Raw genomic sequence first — 20,722 nt, forward strand, 5'->3', positions numbered from 1 at the left:
AGTATTTTTCTTGTGTGTGTAGGTAGTAAAGGAAGCTAGTCTGCAGTGAGCAAGAAGAATGAAGCAAATACACTCAGAGAAGTTCATATAACAGAAAAAGTCCACATAAAATTTGAGTTCCTGGTTATCTCTGTTTGCCCCTGACACTCAGATCTGCTCTTGGGCTCAGTGAGAAACCTCAGTATCTTATAATAAATTCCACCTTTTTGCTTAAACAAGTCTGAATGGGTTTCTGTTACTGGCAACCAAAGGAACTTAAATTAATATGACCATATGTAGGATATGGGGAAGGAGTTCAAAAAAGTATAAGACTTTGGCAGGTGCTCTATAGGAATGGAATTTACAATTCGGGAAACATGATAGAAAAATCTAAGATTTGGAGTCAGACAGAGGGCAGCTCCAAACTCTCACTCAACAGGCTGCGTCATCTTGGATAGTTATTTTACCTCTGCGAACCACAAGTTTTTCATTTGCACACAGGATACCAATATTTTATGTGACTGTTGGGACAATTAAACACTAGTATACTGCCTGGCACTTCAGTGGGGCCTCAATTAATCAGAATTATTTTCCCTGTCTTAAAACTAGATCCCCAGGAACAAAGAGAAGAGGCTTCTGAGAGCTTGCCCAGCAAGATCATAGACCCAAGCATGAATGGGTTTTATGTGATCATAATCCCCTCTCCTTTCCCCTTGCTTTGGGGAAGAGTAGACACATCATCGTATAACCTAAAGAGCCCATTTCCACACTTCTGACTCCCTGCAACCCAAAAAGCATCTGAGCAGCCAATTAAGATATTTTATTTTAAAAGTTCTCAGTGAAGGAAAGTGCAAAGAGGTCACAGAACTTGGAGTTCAAAAAAAGAAAAAAAAAAGAAAAAAGTTCATTGGAGCATGTACTCTGAACGTGTCTTATTCTAAAATAAAAATTATTTTAAAAACTGGGTTACTGAATTGAAATTAGTCAGGATCCTCATTAAAAGTATGACTTTTCCTCATATGCATCCCAAAAAGAAAGAATGGCTTTTTTTTTTTTTTTTTTTTTTTTGGTGGAGGTCATAGAAAAAAACTGGGGCTTTGGAGCCACACAGATCAGGGTTTAAATTTTGGCTTTGCCTTCTCGTTAGATGAGTGGCCTGCAACAAGCCATGTCCCCTGTCCCAGCCCCAGTTAATCCCCCCACTATAACATAGACCTAAAATGCCTAATTAATTGAGTTGATTAAGGAATTAAATAAGATTCTTGTAATGTGCCTACATACTATCTAGCACTTAGCATGTGCTCAGTAAAAGGGGTGGTCATAGCTCCTTTCCATACCCCATAAAGCTTTAGTATGGCCCTAAAGAACATGCATGTTATGATCAGACACAGTCAGGGGCAAATTCTACTTTTGATTTGACGACCCTGTGAAATTACTTAACTTTTTAGACCTCCAGTTTTGTAAATAAAAAATAAAATCCTAAACTCCCCAACTGCCTGAACAGACTCCTTCTTGGCCAAGGGGACCCCAGAGAAAGCCTGAAAAATTGAGTCCCCACCATGACAGAACAGGAGGTCAAACATGCCTCATGACAGTCCCTCTGTTTTGCAGTTTAGACACAACAATTAACCAGAGTGAATATTCAAATAGCAATCATAAGACTGACAGAATGGATTATTCATGGCAATAGATATTGAATGATAAACAGGACCTAAATCCATGCCAGGCAAAAGTTAAGTCACGCACCCCAACAGGTCAGTCTGGATTGTACTGTGTCTTACTCTTGCAACCCAACCCTGGCATAGCATGCCATGACGATTAGCAGACTTCATCTTAACTTAAACATTCCTTTCTGCTGACTCCAAGTTTTTAGACAAAGCTTTGCTCCTTTAATCATTTGCAAATTAAAGGATCTCCAAACCCACCTATGACCTGTAAGCCTCCACTTCAAGATATCCCACCATTCTGGGACCAATGCATAATCGCCATGCCTTCATTTATGACTTTGCTTGTAATTTCTGCTTCCCTGAAATGTATAACACAAAGTTACAATACAACTGCCTTGGGACCACTTACTCAAGGCTACTTTGGTTTGTGTTTTCCCTGGGCTGCAATCACTCATATTGGCTCAGAATAAACCTCCTTGCAATATGTGACAGAGTTAGTTTTTTTCCACCAACAGTTTCCTTCTTCGTTAAACAGAAAAAACACCACTGACCTATAGGGCATCCTGTGTTTGCTCCCCTGTATCCACTTCCCTTTCTTTCTTCCTCACAGAAGCATGATTTTCTTCAGGCAGTGCCGTTCCCAGGTAGGCAGATGCCTGTAGGAGGCCAAACCCACACTCAGCTCCAGGTACCCTGAGTGAGCAGGAGGAAATCCCATTCTCTTGATTGGTTCAGGAATGGGCATGAGACATAACTGCAGCCAATGAGACAAGAGCAGAAGCTTGCTACAGACTTCTGGAAGTCTAGTGCTTGGCTGCCTGGGTTTAAATATTACCTTCCAACTGGGTGAAGTGGCTCACGCCTGTTATCCCAACACTTCAGGAGGCCAAGGTGGGCGGACCACTTGAGGTCAGGAGTTCGAGACCAGCCTGGCCAACATGGTAAAATCCCGTCTCCACTAAAAGGACAACAAAATTAGCCAGGCATGGTGGTGCACAGCTGTAGTCCCAGCTACTCAGGAGGCTGAAGCAGGAGAATCACCTGAACCCGGGAGGCAGAAGTTGCAGTGAGCCGAGATCACGCCACTGCGCTCCAGCCTGGGCGACAGAGTGAGACTCTGTCTGAAAAAAAAAAAAAAAAAAAAAAAAGGCCGGGCGCGGTGGCTCAAGCCTGTAATCCCAGCACTTTGGGAGGCCGAGACGGGCGGATCACAAGGTGAGGAGATCGACACCATCCTGGCTAACACGGTAAAACCCCGTCTCTACTAAAAAATACAAAAAACTAGCCGGGCGAGGTGGCGGGCGCCTGTAGTCCCAGCTACTTGGGAGGCTGAGGCAGGACAATGGCGTAAACCCGGGAGGCGGAGCTTGCAGTGAGCTGAGATCCGGCCACTGCACTCCAGCCTGGGCGACAGAGCGAGACTGCGTCTCAAAAAATATATATATATAGATACAGACATAGATAGATAGATAGATAGATAGATAGATAGATAGATAGATAGATAGATAGATAGATAGATAGATAAATATCACCTACCAGCTCTGTGTCCTTAGGGAGATTACTTGATCTCCCTGAATTTCATTTTCCCCATATGTAAGATTGGGATGATTATGACTTCTGTTTTATGGGATTATTGTGAGGATTAAATAATTTAAATATGGTAAGCACTTAAGACTGTATCTGGCACATAGGAAGTGTTAGCTGTTGCTTTTATAGGGGCTGCTGTTGCTTCTATTATTGTTGGTAGTGATGCCAATGTGTATGATGGCATCCGTGATAAGAGCTAATGATTTTTTTGTGACCTTACTGGGGTACTTGGGTTGACTGTGACACCACCACCTACCTATAGTGCACCCTGTTTTTGCCCGCCCAGAACCACTTCCCTTTTTTCCTTCCTTACAGAAGAAGCATGATTTCCTTCAGACAGCACCATTCCCAGGTCGGCAGATGCTTGCAGGAGGCCAACCCGACCCTCAGCTCCAAGGGTGACCTGATTGGTCTGGAGAAAATCCCTTTCCCTCCATTGGTTCAGGAATGGGCATGTGACACAACTTTAGCCAATGAGACAAGAACGGGCGCTCGCTAGAGACTTCTGGGAAAAGTTTTCTCCAGGAGTCTCTTTTCCATTTCTGAATGGTGTCTGATCTCCACATGATGCCTCAGACTATTTCACCCACTTCATGACCAGCCTATGGGTAAAGCCAACACTGAGTAAAGCAGAGAAGAAAGATAAAAAGAGTTTCCTGGAGCCTTGTATCATCACTGATGCCCTGAATCAACCTCCATTGAAACTTGCCTTACCTGTGAGTTTCCAGTCGAAGGCAGTAATGAATAACTTCTCATTTAAGTCAGCTGGGGTTGCAATTTCAATTATTGTATTCAAAAGTATCCTAACTGGTGAGAGTTAATTAAGTTACCACATGTAAATCGCTTGTCCCAGTCAAACCTGCAACCCCAGTAAGGGCACCAAAAATGATTAGCTTTCAACACAAATGCCATCATACTCATTGTCATCACTACTAACAATAATAAAAACAACAGCAGCCACAATAAAAGCAACAGCTAACACTTCCTATGTGCCAGACACAATCTTAAGTGCTTACCATTTTTAAATTATTTAATTCTCACAATAACTCCCCCAATCTTACAGATGGGGAAAACGCAGTTCAGAGAGGTCAAGTAATCTTCCTGAGGTCACACAGCTGGTAGGTGATATTTAAACGCAGGCAGCCAAGTACTAGAGCCCATGATACGAAAAAGAGGAAGATCGCGAAGAAATTTGGTTTGACTTTCTGATTTGGCCTCCCTTTCTCCCTCTAGCTGCTAAACAAAGTCGAGGCAAATTAGCAGGTTCCCCAAGGAGCGATCACCATGAGGTGGAGAGGGGGCTGATTTTGGAGTCAGAGATGTATGAGCAATCTCAAGTAAGATGGGTAATCCCACCGGAACTAAATTGTATAGCTGTGAAATGGTGGGGGGCAGGGAATACTCACCTCTGAAAATTATTATTTTTAGGATTTAGAACAATTCATGTTCAGTGTGTGGCACAGAGCCTAAATGAAAGCTATTAAAGATGAATTATCACAGTACTCGAGCACTTTCTTACCTTTCTCCCATTTTCCAGCTGCCTGCTTTGTCTCATTTAGTGATGACACGAAGAAGAAGAAAGCCTTAAGGAGATTGAATGCCAACCAAATCGGCAGTTACCACTTGAATTTTAATCCCCTTTTCTGCTCTCCCCTCTAAGGAGTCTACTGATAACTCCCTTCCAGGGCTTCATTTCATAACCTGGGCCAATTTGACTCATTATCTCCCTGTCGGCACGAAGAGAATGAAAACCAGCTGTCATTACCAACTTATCCCTGCTTTGAATAGAATATGGGATGGAGGAGAAGTCAAGGGTGAATCCCCTGTGTAGGTTGTTAACACCCAAGAACAAATTCAAAGATTCTGGGACAAGCCGAACCCTGGATCAGGCTGCAAATGTCCAAAGTTTCCGGGTAACCTCAGGTGATAACCTTGGAAGGAGGGGGATACAGGGCTAAGAGCAGAGGAAACACAGCTGGAGGAAGTAAACTTTGCCAAAACTGAATGGAGCATGGTGTTCAGAGCCACAAATCACACCAAACCAGAGCAGAGGGTCCAGACTCAGACTGACCTGGGCTTGAATCCAAGCTGCTGCCCCATGGCCGTGGGCAGGTTGCCTACTCTCACTAAGCCTCAGTTTTCTTGCCAGTATAATGAAATAATACTACGTGTGTGTGTGTGTGTGTGTGTGCGCTAACTAAAATGTGACTATCCTCTGAGAACAATTATTGTTTTTTCCTCATGTGCCAAAAGTTGGGAAAGTGTCCTTGTTGCTTCATGTGGCTGCCTCCTGACCATTTCTTTTCCTTCCTGCTTCCAAAATTTCAGTTTCTTTCAAGGCCATGCCAAACCTTCACCATCCACAGATCCTTCTTTCAAAGTCTCCTGCTGATCTGCCAGACACTCACTCTTTGATTCCCTGAAGATTCCAGCACCTGGATCGCTGTCTTCCTGTCCACTGCTATTCCTGTCTTCCATCCTCACGACTCTAAATCCACATAAATTATCCATCCAATCCCCTCGCTTCTCAGGTCTTTTCCCCCCTACCTCCAAAAGTCTGGTTTTCTGCCCCACCTCAGCCCCTTACTTACCTCGTTACTCTGTAGGACTCTGAGTGCACCAGACCCAAGATCTCAAACCTAAACATTTCATTCTCCAATTACACCCTCTTATTTTTCCAGCTCACCCTGGTGAAGCCCCTTCGTCTGATCATTCTTCTCCACCAATGAGACATCTAATCCGTGGTCCCCCATGACTACCTCATTACTCATCATCTCTTACTTTCTTCCCCTCACAGTTTAGATTCGGAGTCAAGCACTCTATCATCTTACTTGGGGACACCTTTAACGCTCTTATCTCCTCTCCATTTTGTTTCCCCAGCCAAGCTACATCTAGATTAAACCCAGAACTTCACCTATTCTGTGCCTGAAGCCTAGGCAGCTCAGAATGATTGGAGAAAACATACACCAAGCTTATTGACCTCTCCTTACCCTTATGACCACAGTCCTGCTAAAAGTTCTGCTGTTGCCCTAGAAAGTTTGCCTTTCTGTTTTTCCAACATGACTACTTGGTGTCTTCTCTCCCAACCTCCAATACTTCTCCAATCCTTAGAAAATTGATGACCATCCTCTCGTATAAGGACCTCTTCATCACCCCACCCGCACCACCAAATACACAAGCCTCTGTGGGGACTAATTCGGACCTTCCCGGTTACATTGGCTGGACGTCTATCTAAGGCCAACCCCTCTACTTATGCAAAGCCCCTTGGTTTGCATTCAATGAAATTGAAGGATTTCACTGCTTCAGTTGTCCCCCATCTCTTCTGCATCAATTTTACCTTCTTTGTGGATTATTTCTGTAAGTGCATATGCATGCTACAGTAACTCTCATTTTTAAGAACACTTCCCTTAATACCACATCTCCCTCCAACCACCATCCCATTTCTTTTTACCATTTACAACACAATGCCCCACATTCTAGCGTGTTCTATCTGCGTATGTCTCTTATCCACACCATTTCACATATATATATATATATATATATTTTTTTTTTTTTAGACAGAGTCTCGCTCTGTTGCCTGAACTGGCGTGCAGCGGTGTGATCTCAGCTCACTGCAACCTCTACCTTCTGGGTTTAAGTGATTCTCATGTCTCAGCCTCCCAAGTAGCTGGGACTATATGTGTGTGCAACCACACCTGGCTAATTTTTGTATTTTTAGTAGAGATGGAGTTTCACCATGTCGGCCAGGCTGGTCTCAAACTCCTGACCTCAGGTGATCCGCCTGCCTTGGCCTCCCAAAGTGTTGGGATTACAGCCGTGAGCCACTGCACCTGGCCTGCATTTGTTTTTCTGTCTGCCTAAATAACTTTTCCTCTACATATCCCTGTGGCTACTTCTTTTCATTATTTAGATGTCTGCTGTAGCGTCCTCTCCTCCCCAGTGAGAATGGCATTTCTCCTTTGACAGGAATTTTGTCTCTCTCGTTGGCTGCCATGTCTATAGTACCCAGAACATTGTAGACTCTCAATATATCATTGTGGAGTATAAGAACAAACGAATGAGCCCTAACATAGAGATAAACGTAAAGAACTGTGAATACACGAAGCAAGGACACCCAGCACATCTCGGCATTGCGGAAAATGGTTAAAAAGACTAACAAAGAAGAAGACACTGGAAGGGAAAGAAGGTGTTTCAGAAAGAAGAACAAAAATGTACAAAGACAGGAACCATGAAAGAAGCTTGCACCATGTGCAAGTACAAGGCACATAGAATATACCATAGATATAGCTACAGCTATAGATCGGGGTGGAAATAGGCATAGTCAGATAATAAAAGCCTTTTTTTTTTTTTTTGAGACGGAGTCTCACTCTGTTGCCCAGGCTGGAGTGCAGTGGCGCGATCTTGGCTCACTGTGAGCTCTGCCTCCCAGGTTCACGCCATTCTCTTGCCTCAGCCTCCCGAATAGCTGGGATTACAGGCGCCCACCACCGCACCCAGCTAATTTTTTGTATTTTTAGTAGAGACAGGGTTTCACCATGTTGGCCAGGATGGTCTCGATCTCCTGACCTCGTCATCCGCCCGCCTTGGCCTCCCAAAGTGCAGGGATTACAGGCATGAGCCAACGTGCCCGGCCAATAAAAGATTTTAACTGTCAAACAGTTACATCTTTTCTGGGGTCATTTAGAAGGTATTAACGGCTAAACAGAATAGCGGCATGATCAGAAATGCTGGGATCCAACACTAATGTTGTCCTATAACTCCAAATTCCAGTCTTTCTCCTGTACTGGTTTCTCTGGACTTTCAGCATCAAGGATCTTAATTTGGTGTCTGGTTCTTGAGTCAAGCTTAATATGTTTCATAACTCTGCCATACCATCTCCACTTCTGGAATCCCATAATAAGGTAATGACCTAAAATCCTGGAAAACATATATGCACAAAAATGTTTAATGCAGTATAATTTATACCAGAAAACAAAATTTAAGGGCCAGGTGCAGTGGCTCACGCCTGTAATCCCAGCACTTTGGGAGGCCTAGGGGGGGCAAATCACTTGAGGTCAGGAATTGAAGACCAGCCTGGCCAATATGGTGAAACTCCATCTCTACTAAAAACACAAAAATTAGCCGGGCATGGTGGTGGGTGCCTGTAATCCCAGCTACTCAGAAGGCTGAGGCAGAAGAATCGCTTAAACTTGGGAGGTGGAGGTTGCAGTGAGCCAAGATCACACCATTGCACTCCAGCCTAGGTGACAAGAATGAAACTTCACCTCAAAAAACAAAAAAGAAAAAGGAAAAAAAAAAGAAAAACATATTTTTTAAAAATTAGAATAAATGAAATATTTTATAGGGGTGTAATGATTTGGAAAATTACGGTATAACTACTTATTGTTGCACTATGCAGTCATTAACTGATGTATTCCTAGAGGAACAGAAGAAAGATTTGTGGTTACCATGCACTGAGGATGAAGATGAGAGTTAATCACAAAGGTTTACGTGGGAATTTTTGGTGGCAGTGGAACTATTCTGTATCTTAATTATGGTCCACATTTGTCAAAATTCATAAAACTATGCACCATAAAGGATGAATTTTACCATATGTAAATTATATCTCAGAAACCTCAAGAAAACTTTAAACCTATGTTTCTGATTATTTTGAATGCCATGGGGAAATTATAAAATTATGCAATATGAAACAATATTAAGTAACGTAAAAATTATGCAGAGGAAAAAATACTAGAAAAAACTATGTCAAATATTGTACTAATAGTAAATTATCTTTTGGACAGAGGAGAAAAATGGTGTTTTCTACTTTTTTCATCTTTTCTGTGTTTAATTTTGATGATGATAAAATAAGTAAATTTTGTTTTAAAAATATATTAGACTGTTGAAGTCTCTCTAAACTTTCTTTCCATTGTTTTTGAGTTTAGGGATCCTCAAACACCACAAACTCCTTTGCTTGTTATCTGTGATCTACTAGAAACAGTCGTGAAAACCAAGGATAGCTCCTCAGTTTACTGGGGTAGCTTTAGCATGGGCTTTGAATGGGACTAAAAAGCTATCCCCTGTCGTGATCCCATGGCCTCAAAGCAGTAGCTCAGGTCAGGAGACAGCTTTTCTCTCAAATTGCTCTGTAATTGCGTGTCCTCTGCTGACAAAATACACATTCTAGTCCCTGCCTCCTTTCTCAGGCTTTTATAAATATGAGACACACAGAATACTTGGTAACAGTAAAAGAAAAATGGCATTATTATCCAAACACTTGAGGTAGACAATCTCTTCAAAGCCATTTCATAAATCACATCTTAGAGCTTGTCATAAAATACATACAGCAAAGAAAAATAACAATTGTGTCCTTTGGAAAATGGATTTTAAACTTTCAACTAAGTTCATCAGAACCTTTTTTTCCAAAGGCAATGTATGTTTTTGCTTCCTAGTCTAAATGGTTATGATGGACGGAAGTGGTGGTGAGGAGACAACATTCTAATGAGGACAAGCAGAGAAACCAAGAAACAAGATGAAAAGCTATAATAAATTATGGATTTTGATAAATTGCCCCACACTGTAGCATTTCAATTACAGAAACACATAGTTTACACAAGTAATTACTGAAGAAATTACCACAGAAGCACATCTATTCATTGAATTATGAGGCATCAATTCTCTCCCCTGATTGCATCTTCAGTTCCAAGAATGGCAATCACAGCACCACACAAAACTTTAATAACACAATCTTTTTTGGATTAAAAAGATACACTATTGGATGAGAAATATGTAAAGAAATGATAAGAAAAGGATGTAGATTCACATTGAGAAACAGAATGCCTTCAATGCGTTCATTGCAAAGCCAGAACTTTGACGATTAGAAGGTGATCACTTGAGGAGCCTGTTCTGAACATGAGTCCCAATGTTCTGTGAGGGTCTTCGGCATCATGGTGAGGGTCAGAAGAGATTATCTAGTGAGGATAAGGTCCAGCAACAAATGCATTATTTTTCTATTTTTTTGAAATAAGAGTCTCACTCTGGCACCCAGTCTGGAGTGCAGTGGCATGATCACAGCTCACTGTAGCCTTGACTTCCCAAGCTCAAGAGATACTCTTACCTCAGCCTCCCGAGTAGCGGGGACCACAGGCATGTACCACAATGCCTGGCTAAATTATATATATATATATATATATATATATATATAAAGACAGGATCTCACTGTGTTGTCCAAGCTGGTCTTGAACTCCTGGCCTCAAGCAAGCCTCCTGCTTTGGCCCTCCCAAAGTTCTGGGATTACAGGTGTGAACCACCATGCTTGGCCCTAACCAATGCATTCTATTCACGTTAGCATGTCATGTGATAAGTCTCACTGGAAATTTAAGGGCTTTTAATCTAATATTTTTTGCCGTTATTTTGAATAAAATCATGATTTGGTTTGATTTGACTTTCTGACTTTCATTTTAGGTTCAAGGAGTACACGTGCAATCTACATGGGTAAATCACATATCACAGGGGCTTGATGTACAGATAATTTTGTCACCCAGGTAATAAGCATAGAACCCAATAGATGGTTTTTGAATCCTCATGCTCCGCCGACCTTCCACCCTCAAGATGGCCCTGGTGTCTATCATTCCCTTCTTTGTGTCCATGTGTGTACTCAGTGTTTAGGCACTTATAAATGAGAACACGCCATGTTTGGTTTTCTGTTCTTTTGTTAATTCACTCAGGATAATGGCCACCAGCTTCATCCATGTTGCTGCAAAGAACATGATCCTACTCTTTTTTATGGCTGCATAGTATTCCATGGTGTATATGTACCATATTTTCTTTATCCAGTCCACTATTCATAGATGTTTTAGGTGTATTCCATGTCTTTGTTATTATGAATAGAATACTGTGATGAACATACACTTGCATATGTCTGCCTTCATGACAAAGACTCCAAAAGCAACAGTCTTACTTTCAATCCAGTGCTTAAATCCTTTCAACTCAGTGTCCAGTGTATATGTATACACACTATGTATATGTATACACAGATATATGCATGGGAATACGTGCGTACACACACTCACACACATGAACCTCCTATAGCAGACCATTCTTGGTGCTCCCTCATGCTTCCTCACTCTTATAACTTCAATGCAGACCAACCTAACTTGCAACTCCAAATTCAATGCCTGAGGACTTTCTTTGGCACCAAAGCAGTTTGTCCACCCATTTGGCAGGCTAGAAGTGCAGCCCTCAGCCAAGGACTATCGGGAGTTGGTATATAAATACCCCAACTCCCTTTCCCATCACAGGGATAGCTCCAAGGTTTAGGGTCTACACTGTTTCTCAGAAATTTTCCCAGTGGACTTAAGCTTCAGGTGCCCTCAACTGCAATGAGTTTCAAAATATACGCTTTATTTCTGCCTCCTCTTTACTGTCTCATTCTCCACTCCCCTACTGATTTTTCCTGGGATCGTCTCTAAAATACCTGACTTGAATCCTTATCTTAGGATTTTCTTCAGAACCTAAGTTTGGGGAATCCAAAGTAAGACATTCCTCATCCCTAAATTTAGGGTAATGATGCTCCCATAGTGAGCATTAAATGAGCAAATTGCATGTAAAGTGTAAATCACAGTGCCTGGTTCAAGTAGGTGATTATTAATATTTATTATTATTACTGCTATCCCCTTTTTTGTTAAAGTATATTTCCTCGGTATCTTCTGCTCTTTCCAGGTTCTCGCCATTTCATTTGCTGTCTCTTTCCAACACTGTGGCTTTCATCCCCAACCACGAAAATGCAGGCTGACCAAAGGAGGACAGTAGCCCTGTATTCATTGGCATCAGTCACTTGTGGCTTCTCAACAGACCTTCTACCCAGGTGTCCAGATTCCTCAGGAATCTTTGGGAAGCAAAATCAATGGGGAACTCAGTGGCAACAAGCTGTGTGTTATTTTTCTGTATTGTAACTTTGCATCTGTGTTCCCCTCCTGGCTAGAGCGGAAGCAGGAGCCGCTTCATGCTGTTGGGTGCAGGCTCTGGTGATGACGATCAAAGAGTAAAGGTTATTGGTCCCAGACATGACAGTTTCATCTCCAGGGGCCATAAACAGTAGTGGCTCCGGAATCCAAGCAAAAAGGTGAATGAGAAAAACAGAGTAATGTAGTACATGATGAGTTGGAGAATGGGAACCCAGCCTAAAGAATTTTAAATTAAGATATTTAAAAACTGTGTGAGAGCCAAGAAATCCATATATAGCCCCACAAAATGTGCACCCCCGCCTTTGCCTGAACCCAGCCTTAACAGTTTACAAAGTTTTGTTGCAGTCTACAAACCATTTACAAAGCATTTGGTCCTCTTTACAGTCTTGTGTGGTCAGCCGGAATTTATTATCAGAATCTCCATTTTAGAGTGCAAGGAATTGAAGACCTCAACATTTAAATGCCTCTTCTAAGAAAAGAGCACACAGTTAAAACGCATGAAATATCTGATTCCAAACACTGTGTTGTTTCTATGAACACACTCAGAGGTGGGGTTTTGGGGACAGAATCTCCTTCACAAGGTTGTGGAGGGTTGAATCACCGATCAACTAAACTCTTGTTGAAAAGGGAGAGTCCTCAAAAGAGTGAGTATGATTCATGGCAACTCATCCACGTCAGCAGATCAGTCACTCAGAGAGGATAATAAACTCACAGAATAAAGGACAAAAGGATATTCGACATGACGGCAGGACTTTTCATTCATGGGGTATAGTGGATCTAATGTTGCCCCTCAAATTCATGTCCACCCAGGACCTCAGAAAATGTCCTCATTTGAAAAGAGGGTCTTTGCTAACATGACTAAGGTAAAGAGTGAGGTGAGATCATATTGGAATTTGGACCCTGAACCCATTGAATATCCTTGTAACATGATGTTATCTGTCCTATTAGGAGCTTCCTGATGATTCCATGTCAAGAGGGTTGTGAAAGTTCAGTGCCTGGTGCATGGTGAGTGCTCAACCCCTTGCACCTAGGCAATCATCTCATGGTATAGTTTTCTGGGACTGCTGTGACAAATGACTATAAGCTCAGTGGCTTAGGACAATGAAAATATATTATCTCACGGTTCTGGAGGCCAGAAGTCAGAAACCAAGGCATCAGCAGGGCCACGCTCCCTCTTAAGGCTCAAGGGCAGAATTCTTGCCTCCTCCAGCTTCTGGTGGCTCCAGGTGTCCCTTGGCTTATGGCAGCATCACAGATAAAGACACACATGATGAAATGTGTCATCACAGATAAAGACACACATGACAAAGGGCCATGTGAAGACAGTGGCAGAGGTTGGAGTGATGGGGAGTATTTCAGATTGTGTATACAAGGAAGTGTTAATATTAGACCTGAGACCGCCGGGTGCGGTGGCTCACGCCTGTAATCCCAGCTCTTTGGGAGGCCGAGGTGGGTCGATCACTTGAGGTCAGGAGTTCAAGACTAGCCTGGCCAACATGGTGAAACCCTGTGTCTACTAAAAATACAAAAAATTAGCCGGGCGTGGTCGCAGGTGCCTGTAATCCCAGCTACTTGGGAGGCTGAGGCAGGAGAATCACTTGAACCCAGTAGTTGGAGGTTGCAGTGAGCTGAGATCGCGCCACTGCACTCCAGCCTCAGCGACAGAGTGAGACTCCATCTCAAAAAAAAAAAAAAAATACATATATATATATTAGAGCTGAGAACTCAATGATGGAAAGGAGGGACCCCAGGAAGATCTAGAATATTTTAGGAAGAGGGAACAACAGCAAGTGCAAAGCCCCCGAGGCAGGAGAGAGGTTGAACAATGGAAAGAAAGCAGTGTGGCTGGGCCAGATGGGATGAGAGATGAGGCATTCACATCTCCCTCTCTATAGTTTAAGCTCCATGAAGACCTTGTTCATTTTGTTCACGGCCCTATCTCCAGCCCCTAGAAACTCTCCCACTCAGTTTTACTCATCCATGCAGAAAGAAAGTTAAACTAGATGATGCGTAAGTGCTTCGCCAGCTCAAACCTTCTACCATTTGAACTTTCTAAAATAACGGAATTGAGTCCACTGACTTCCCTTTCCGGCACCAGCAAAATGTCCTCATCATCATTTTAAAAACCGTCCAAGTGATAACTCTTAACCATAGGTCAGCAAACACACAGCTAAGCCGGGGATTTCCAGCACGTTCTCTCGGATGTGCAGTTTGTTGAAATGTAAACGAAGCAAGATTCTGTGGGTGAAAGTCTGGACCCTTCAACTCCAGGTCTTCCTGAGAAAGTCAGATACACGAGGAAGCTTTTAAAAATAGCTTCCCCACCACATTTTTAATGCATACTCAGTTTTTAAAATGTTAGTAAGTATTCACTGCGAAGGGAGGAGGAACAAGTGACTAATACAATTTTTCCCTCTCCGTGGACATATCTCTGTCCCTGCTTCTTTCCCAAGTTGATTTGTGGGAAGAACACATTCTTCTTCAAGAAGTGATGGGCACAGGCCAGGTGCCATGGCTCACACTTGTAATCCCAGCACTTTGGGAGGCCAAGGTGGGCAGATCACAAGGTCTGGAGTTCGAGACCAGACTGGCCAACATAGTGAAACCCCATCTCTACTAAAAATACAAAAAATTACCCCGGCATGGTGGTGGGTGCCTGTAATCCCAGCTACTTGGGAGACTGAGTCAAGGAGAATCGCTTTAACCTGGGAGGCAGAGGTTGCAGTGAGCCAAGATTGCACCACTGCACTCCAGTCTGGGTGACAGTGCGAGACTCCGTCTCACCAAAAAAAAAAAAAAAAAAAAAGAAGTGATAGGCACAAAGATAAAAATCTACTGAAGATCTTTGCTCTTCTTTCTTACACACAGACATACACATGCACACATACACTCCTAAACACACAAATGTCCCAGATGCACAGCCATTTATGCTATTCACTAAAATACACATAAGCACCAACACAAACTTATATTCACAACCTTCAGCACATGCACAAATATTCACATGCACACCTGCCTATAAGCACATGTATGAGTATTCATATGCATCCCAACACACGTTATATTTATGATTATAAGTATATGAGTACATGAATGGTTATAAGTACATGAGTACATGAATGAGTACATGAATGATATATTCACATGCATATATCTTACATGTAAGTTACAAAGCACACAAATATGGGCTTGCATATAAATCCTGAGATACACATACATATAAAGACATAGGACACAAGCCCTTACAAACAGATGCATATGTAACTGGCACATGTACTGATATATATTCATGTACATAAGTACTTAGAAACATACCACAGGCATACAATCATTACTCCCCACACAGAGCATGCAGACACAATTGTTGTGCACAGACATAGACACCAAGGGGCTCCATTCTGTTTTCCTAAACGACCAGGCGAAAAAGAAATACAATTGGTGGAGTTGGGGATGCATTTTGTTTCTGCTTTGTATTTTCTCTGCTAGAAAATAGAAAATCGGTTGTGGTGGAATAAGTGAAGTAGTCAGAAAATAAGCTGCAGGGTTCTCCAGAATGAGAGGTCTGGTGTTCCTCTCTGCAGAGAAACCAAGAGCGAGGAGCTTAGGCTCTGCAGGGAGCTGGAGCTGCACTCCTGAAATTCATGAAATCCTCACCAGAGGGAGTCTCCCCGGTGGTTCCTCATTATCCCACAAATTAATATTAACAACATCCTTCCATGTATGATTTACTTTGACTTTGAGGGAAATGCCTTCCTGCCTATGTTCTGTTTGTATTTTTAAGCTTCCACCCAGGTGGGAAGGACAGGTGTCACAATGCCATTTCAGGGGCAGCAACCACCAAGACATGGCAGCAGTGGTCATCGTGCACCTTCTATGGCGTCGGGCTTTGTGGCAAGTGCTTTTGTTACCTTAACTCATTTCATCCCTGCAACAACCCTGGGGGTAAATGTATTAATATCACCATTTCACAGTTGAGTAAAGTGAGGATAAAAACAGTAAAAACAGTAACAACTTGCTCAAGGTCACAACAGATGAAGCTGCTATTTAAACCCAGGTTGGCTTTGAAAAGACCGGCTCAGGGGGTGGTGGAACCTGGGGTGGTTTAGAATAATGAGATTATTTTAAGCCTTATTTTTAAACTTTTTTTTTTTTTTTTTTTTTTTTTAAGTGAGAACAGCCAGAACCACTTCACAAGGCCAGGCTAGCTCTCTTCACTTCTAATAATTGGCCTCTGTCCCAAGGGAGCAATTCTCTGTGGGAAGCAGAAGTTACAAAAGCCACAAAAGGAGAAAAGATGACCATGTTCAGGCTGTTGACTATAGCAGAGCTTCTCAACCTCAGGCGCTATTGATCTATTGGACCAGATAATCCTTTGTTGTGGGGATCCGTTCTGTGCACTGTGGGATATTGAGCCACATTGCTGGCCTCTACAATCTAGATGCCAGTAGCACCCTCCATCCTTTGTGACAACAAAAAATGTCTCCAGACATTGCCAAATGACCCCTAGAGGACAAAATCACCCCTGATTGAGAACCACTGGGCCACAACCTGCTTTCTGAACACCTGCTATGTGCCAAGCATTGAATGATGTGTTTTAATTCACTTGCTCTTCCCAGCAACTCCATAAAGTATGACTATTCATTTCCCCATTCTATAAGTGGAGAAACTGAGGCACCAAGAGGGTAGATTCCTCGACTAAGATGACACATATTTTTCCACCATCTTCTATTACCACTTCCAGTATTAGCAACTATTATTGAACACTCTATCTCACTCTATGCTAGACACTGTGCTTTACATGATCTGTGTTAAGTTTTACCACAATTCTCTGCAGTAGCTACCACTAACCACTTCCATTTTACAGGTGAGAGAACAGAGGCCCGCCTACCAAAAAGGTAGAGCAGAGATTCGATCTTGCGTCCATGTGACTTAAAGCCTAAGTGCTCACCAAGTCTAAAATGCCACTACCCTAGCAGAGAGAAAAGATTACATTGGAACTCCAGAACCGAAACACATGCTTTCATTTGAGCATTTCCTGGCTTGTGAGCCAGGCACAATGATTTTGAATAACTGAGCTGCTATTTAAAAAAAAAAAAAAAAAAAAAAAATCGTGCAACTGAATTCTAAAGAAAATTTCTTGTGGCTTCATTGTTAAGCCTTAACCATCCTTTCCCTGTGAATCACCACCAAATTGTTCACTGTGCTTTAGTTAGCGCCAATTAACTCCTTACAATTGAGCATATTTTCCACTATTACAGGGGCTGCATAAAATCTTCCAACTGGGGAGGCCCAGAAACATCAGAATCCAAACCAGATGATGATCCTCATCTCATTATGACCCAAAATAAACCAGTCATGGCTGTAAAGGATTACAAATAAAATCCTATTAAAATCTAGCATGCACCAGGTCCTCTAAAATAGCAAAAGACCACAACTATGAGTGTTCTGGGAGAATATGCTTACTCTATTTTGGGGGGAAAGTAAAAGCTATAAAAAAAATTAACTAGCGTCTATTCCTTTTTCCTCATGGTAATAAAACCACAGGGTTTGGCTGGGCATCTTCTGCCTCTTACACACAGAGTCTCTTCCTCACCTCCAGGGGTGGGCTCTGATTGGCTTAAACCAAGCCACATACTCCAGGAAGCCATTCTGATTGGTTCAAACCTGATACAATGTGAGCCAATGAGATAGGAGATCTATTTGCTAGACATTTAAAAAATATATATATATATTTCATGCCCACCTGAGATAACTACAGGGAACAGCATGGGAATAAGGAAACATAGGGCTTATATGCTATGAGTCCGTATTTATTTTTGCTATAAATACTCTGTTATAAATTAATGAAAAAAATCACAGTAAAATCTCTGTTACAGAAGAGCTCTCACATTTGTTTTCTTTTTTGTTTCTGTTTCTCTTTTTCTTTATTTTTTTTTTTTTTTTAAGACAGAGGCTAGAGTGCCGTGGCTCAGTCTTGTCTCACTGCAACCTCTGCTTCCTGGAGGTAATAGTCTGGAGGATGAAGCAGCATGCACTCTGCCATTGCTTCTAGCAAAATTAATGTCCCCTACGCACACTCATTCCATAGCTGGGCCAATGAAAAAATGAATGAGCTCTGAGAGTATGTAAATGATTCACAGCTCATTGGCTCCTTAAAGTACCCCATTTATAATAAATGTATGAAAAATAAATAGCAGTAAAACTCTTTGACACTAGAGCCCTCACGTTTGTTTTCTTAATGCCCCAGGTTGCACCTAAGAGAAGATCTGGGAATTACCAAGGTTACGTTGATGCAGATGGTGGGGAAGGGGAGTCCTTACAGGCTTCTGGAATCCAAAAGCTGCTCCCAGTTCCCCAAAGTCAAGGCTACTGTTACCAATGGTGTTTGCAAAATTCCTATTCCAACAACTTAGGCTTGGATATTCAATATTACTTTTGAAGGTTAATAAGGGAAATTGACTTTTTTTTTTTTTGAGTTGGAGTCTCGCTCTGTCGCCCAGTCTGGAGTGCAATGGCGCAATCTCTGCTCATGGCAACCTCTGCCTCCCGGATTCAAGTGATTCTCCTGCTTCAGCCTCCTGAGTAGCTGGGATTACAGGCATGTGCCGCCACGCAAGGCTAATTTTTGTATTTTTAGTAGAGATGGGGTTTCACCATGTTGGTCAGGCTGGTCTGGAACTCCTGATCTCATGATCTGCCTGCCTCAGCCTCCAAAATTGCTGGGATTACAGGCGTGAGCCACCACTCTCGGGCGACTTTTTTTTTCAAAAACAAAAATTAAAAGCCGCACAGGAGGCTGTACCAGTCCTATGTATGAGGTTACTCACCTATTCATCCATCTATCCATCCATCCCTGCATTCATTCATTCATTCATTCATTCATTCATTCATTCATTCAATGTTTACGGAGTATTCATCATATGCCAAGAATGTCACTAGGCACAGAAACAAGCTATTAGCCTTGCTAAGAGTAATGTAGCCATTTAGAGTCCATACAGTATTTTTATAGCACATCATTAAAACTTTTATGAGCCGGGAAAGCTGTGGTCTTATGGTTAAGAAAGGGGGCAGTGGAGTCAGATAGCATGGGTTCAAAAAGATGGCACTACCACTTAGAACATGTTATTACATGAGGAACTTGACTTATCTCAGCCCTAATTTCCACATCTACTAATCAGAGCTAATCAAAGTCTTTAGGGTTGTCGGGAGAATTAAGTGAGCAAATAACCTACATAGACTGTTAGTACAGTGCTTGGTTATCATAAGCACTTCATAGATTTTAACTATTATTATCCCTAAAATCATCTACCTGTACAAAACTATGTCATGAACACACATTTTTTCTGTATTGTGAACACAACATTTTTTTCTGGGCTTACAAACATTAATCCTGACTTCCATATAGAGGTGTGTTTTGGTAATGAATAAAGATGGTATAACCACCCTCAGAGCTTTCCAAAAAAAGAGGAAAGAAAACACATTCTTCCACCTAAATCTGAGAACATTTAGTAGTTCCTTTAATACCAGGAAAACAAAGGATACATGAGGGTTACATGAGAAGAAACAATTGTGAATGAACAAGGAATCGAATCGGTTGAAAAATGAGCAAGAGAGAGAGAACTTTCACAACAGGCATTTCAGACAAGCCCAGAGGTCTGCAAATAAGATGGACTGCCTGAGGAGGTAGTAAGTTCCCCACTCCACCCAAAGTGCAAGCAAACATATTGTGGTCATTTGTCACGGTGGAGCATAATGTAAGTATTGGCCCCACCGAGCTTTAAGACTACCTCTTAGACAGACTGATATTCCCTTGTTCTCTTCCTGTAGCCCTTTGTCCAGTGTTACTTAGGTGGAGGGAAGGGGACAGGTATTTTGTATTTACAGGTAAAATAACTATCCAGCCCCGCAGTGCAGTTTGGCCTGGGGAGGTAGGACTTTGGAGAATCAAATTTTATCTACGTTCAGTTCCTCACTCTGCTACTCAGATCTTACTCTACATGCTCAGTGGCAAACAACCTTACACTCCTGGTTCTCAGTTTCCTCACTTGTTAGGAAAAGCAAAAGAGAGAAAATATGATCGAACTTGAGATTATACAGATATAGATGAGATGAGCTATGCAAACCACTTAGCTTAACCAGATAAAGCCAATTTCCTATTCCACCCTTTAAATCTCCCTGAATTCCTCCTCCAGGATGTGTGTTTATTTTTTTTTTTTTTTTTTTTTTTTTTTTTTTTTTGGAGACGGAGTCTCGCTCTGTCGCCCAGGCTGGAGTGCAGTGGCCGGATCTCAGCTCACTGCAAGCTCCGCCTCCCGGGTCTACGCCATTCTCCTGCCTCAGCCTCCCGAGTAGCTGGGACTACAGGCGCCCACCACCTCGCCCGGCTAGTTTTTTGTATTTTTTAGTAGAGACGGGGTTTCACCGTGTTAGCCAGGATGGTCTCGATCTCCTGACCTCGTGATCCGCCCGTCTCGGCCTCCCAAAGTGCTGGGATTACAGGCTTGAGCCACCGCGCCCGGCCTATTTATTTCACTCACGAAACAC

The sequence above is a fragment of the Macaca fascicularis genome, chromosome 20 (genome assembly GCF_037993035.2).
Source record: "Macaca fascicularis isolate 582-1 chromosome 20, T2T-MFA8v1.1".
Taxonomy (NCBI): domain Eukaryota; kingdom Metazoa; phylum Chordata; class Mammalia; order Primates; family Cercopithecidae; genus Macaca; species Macaca fascicularis.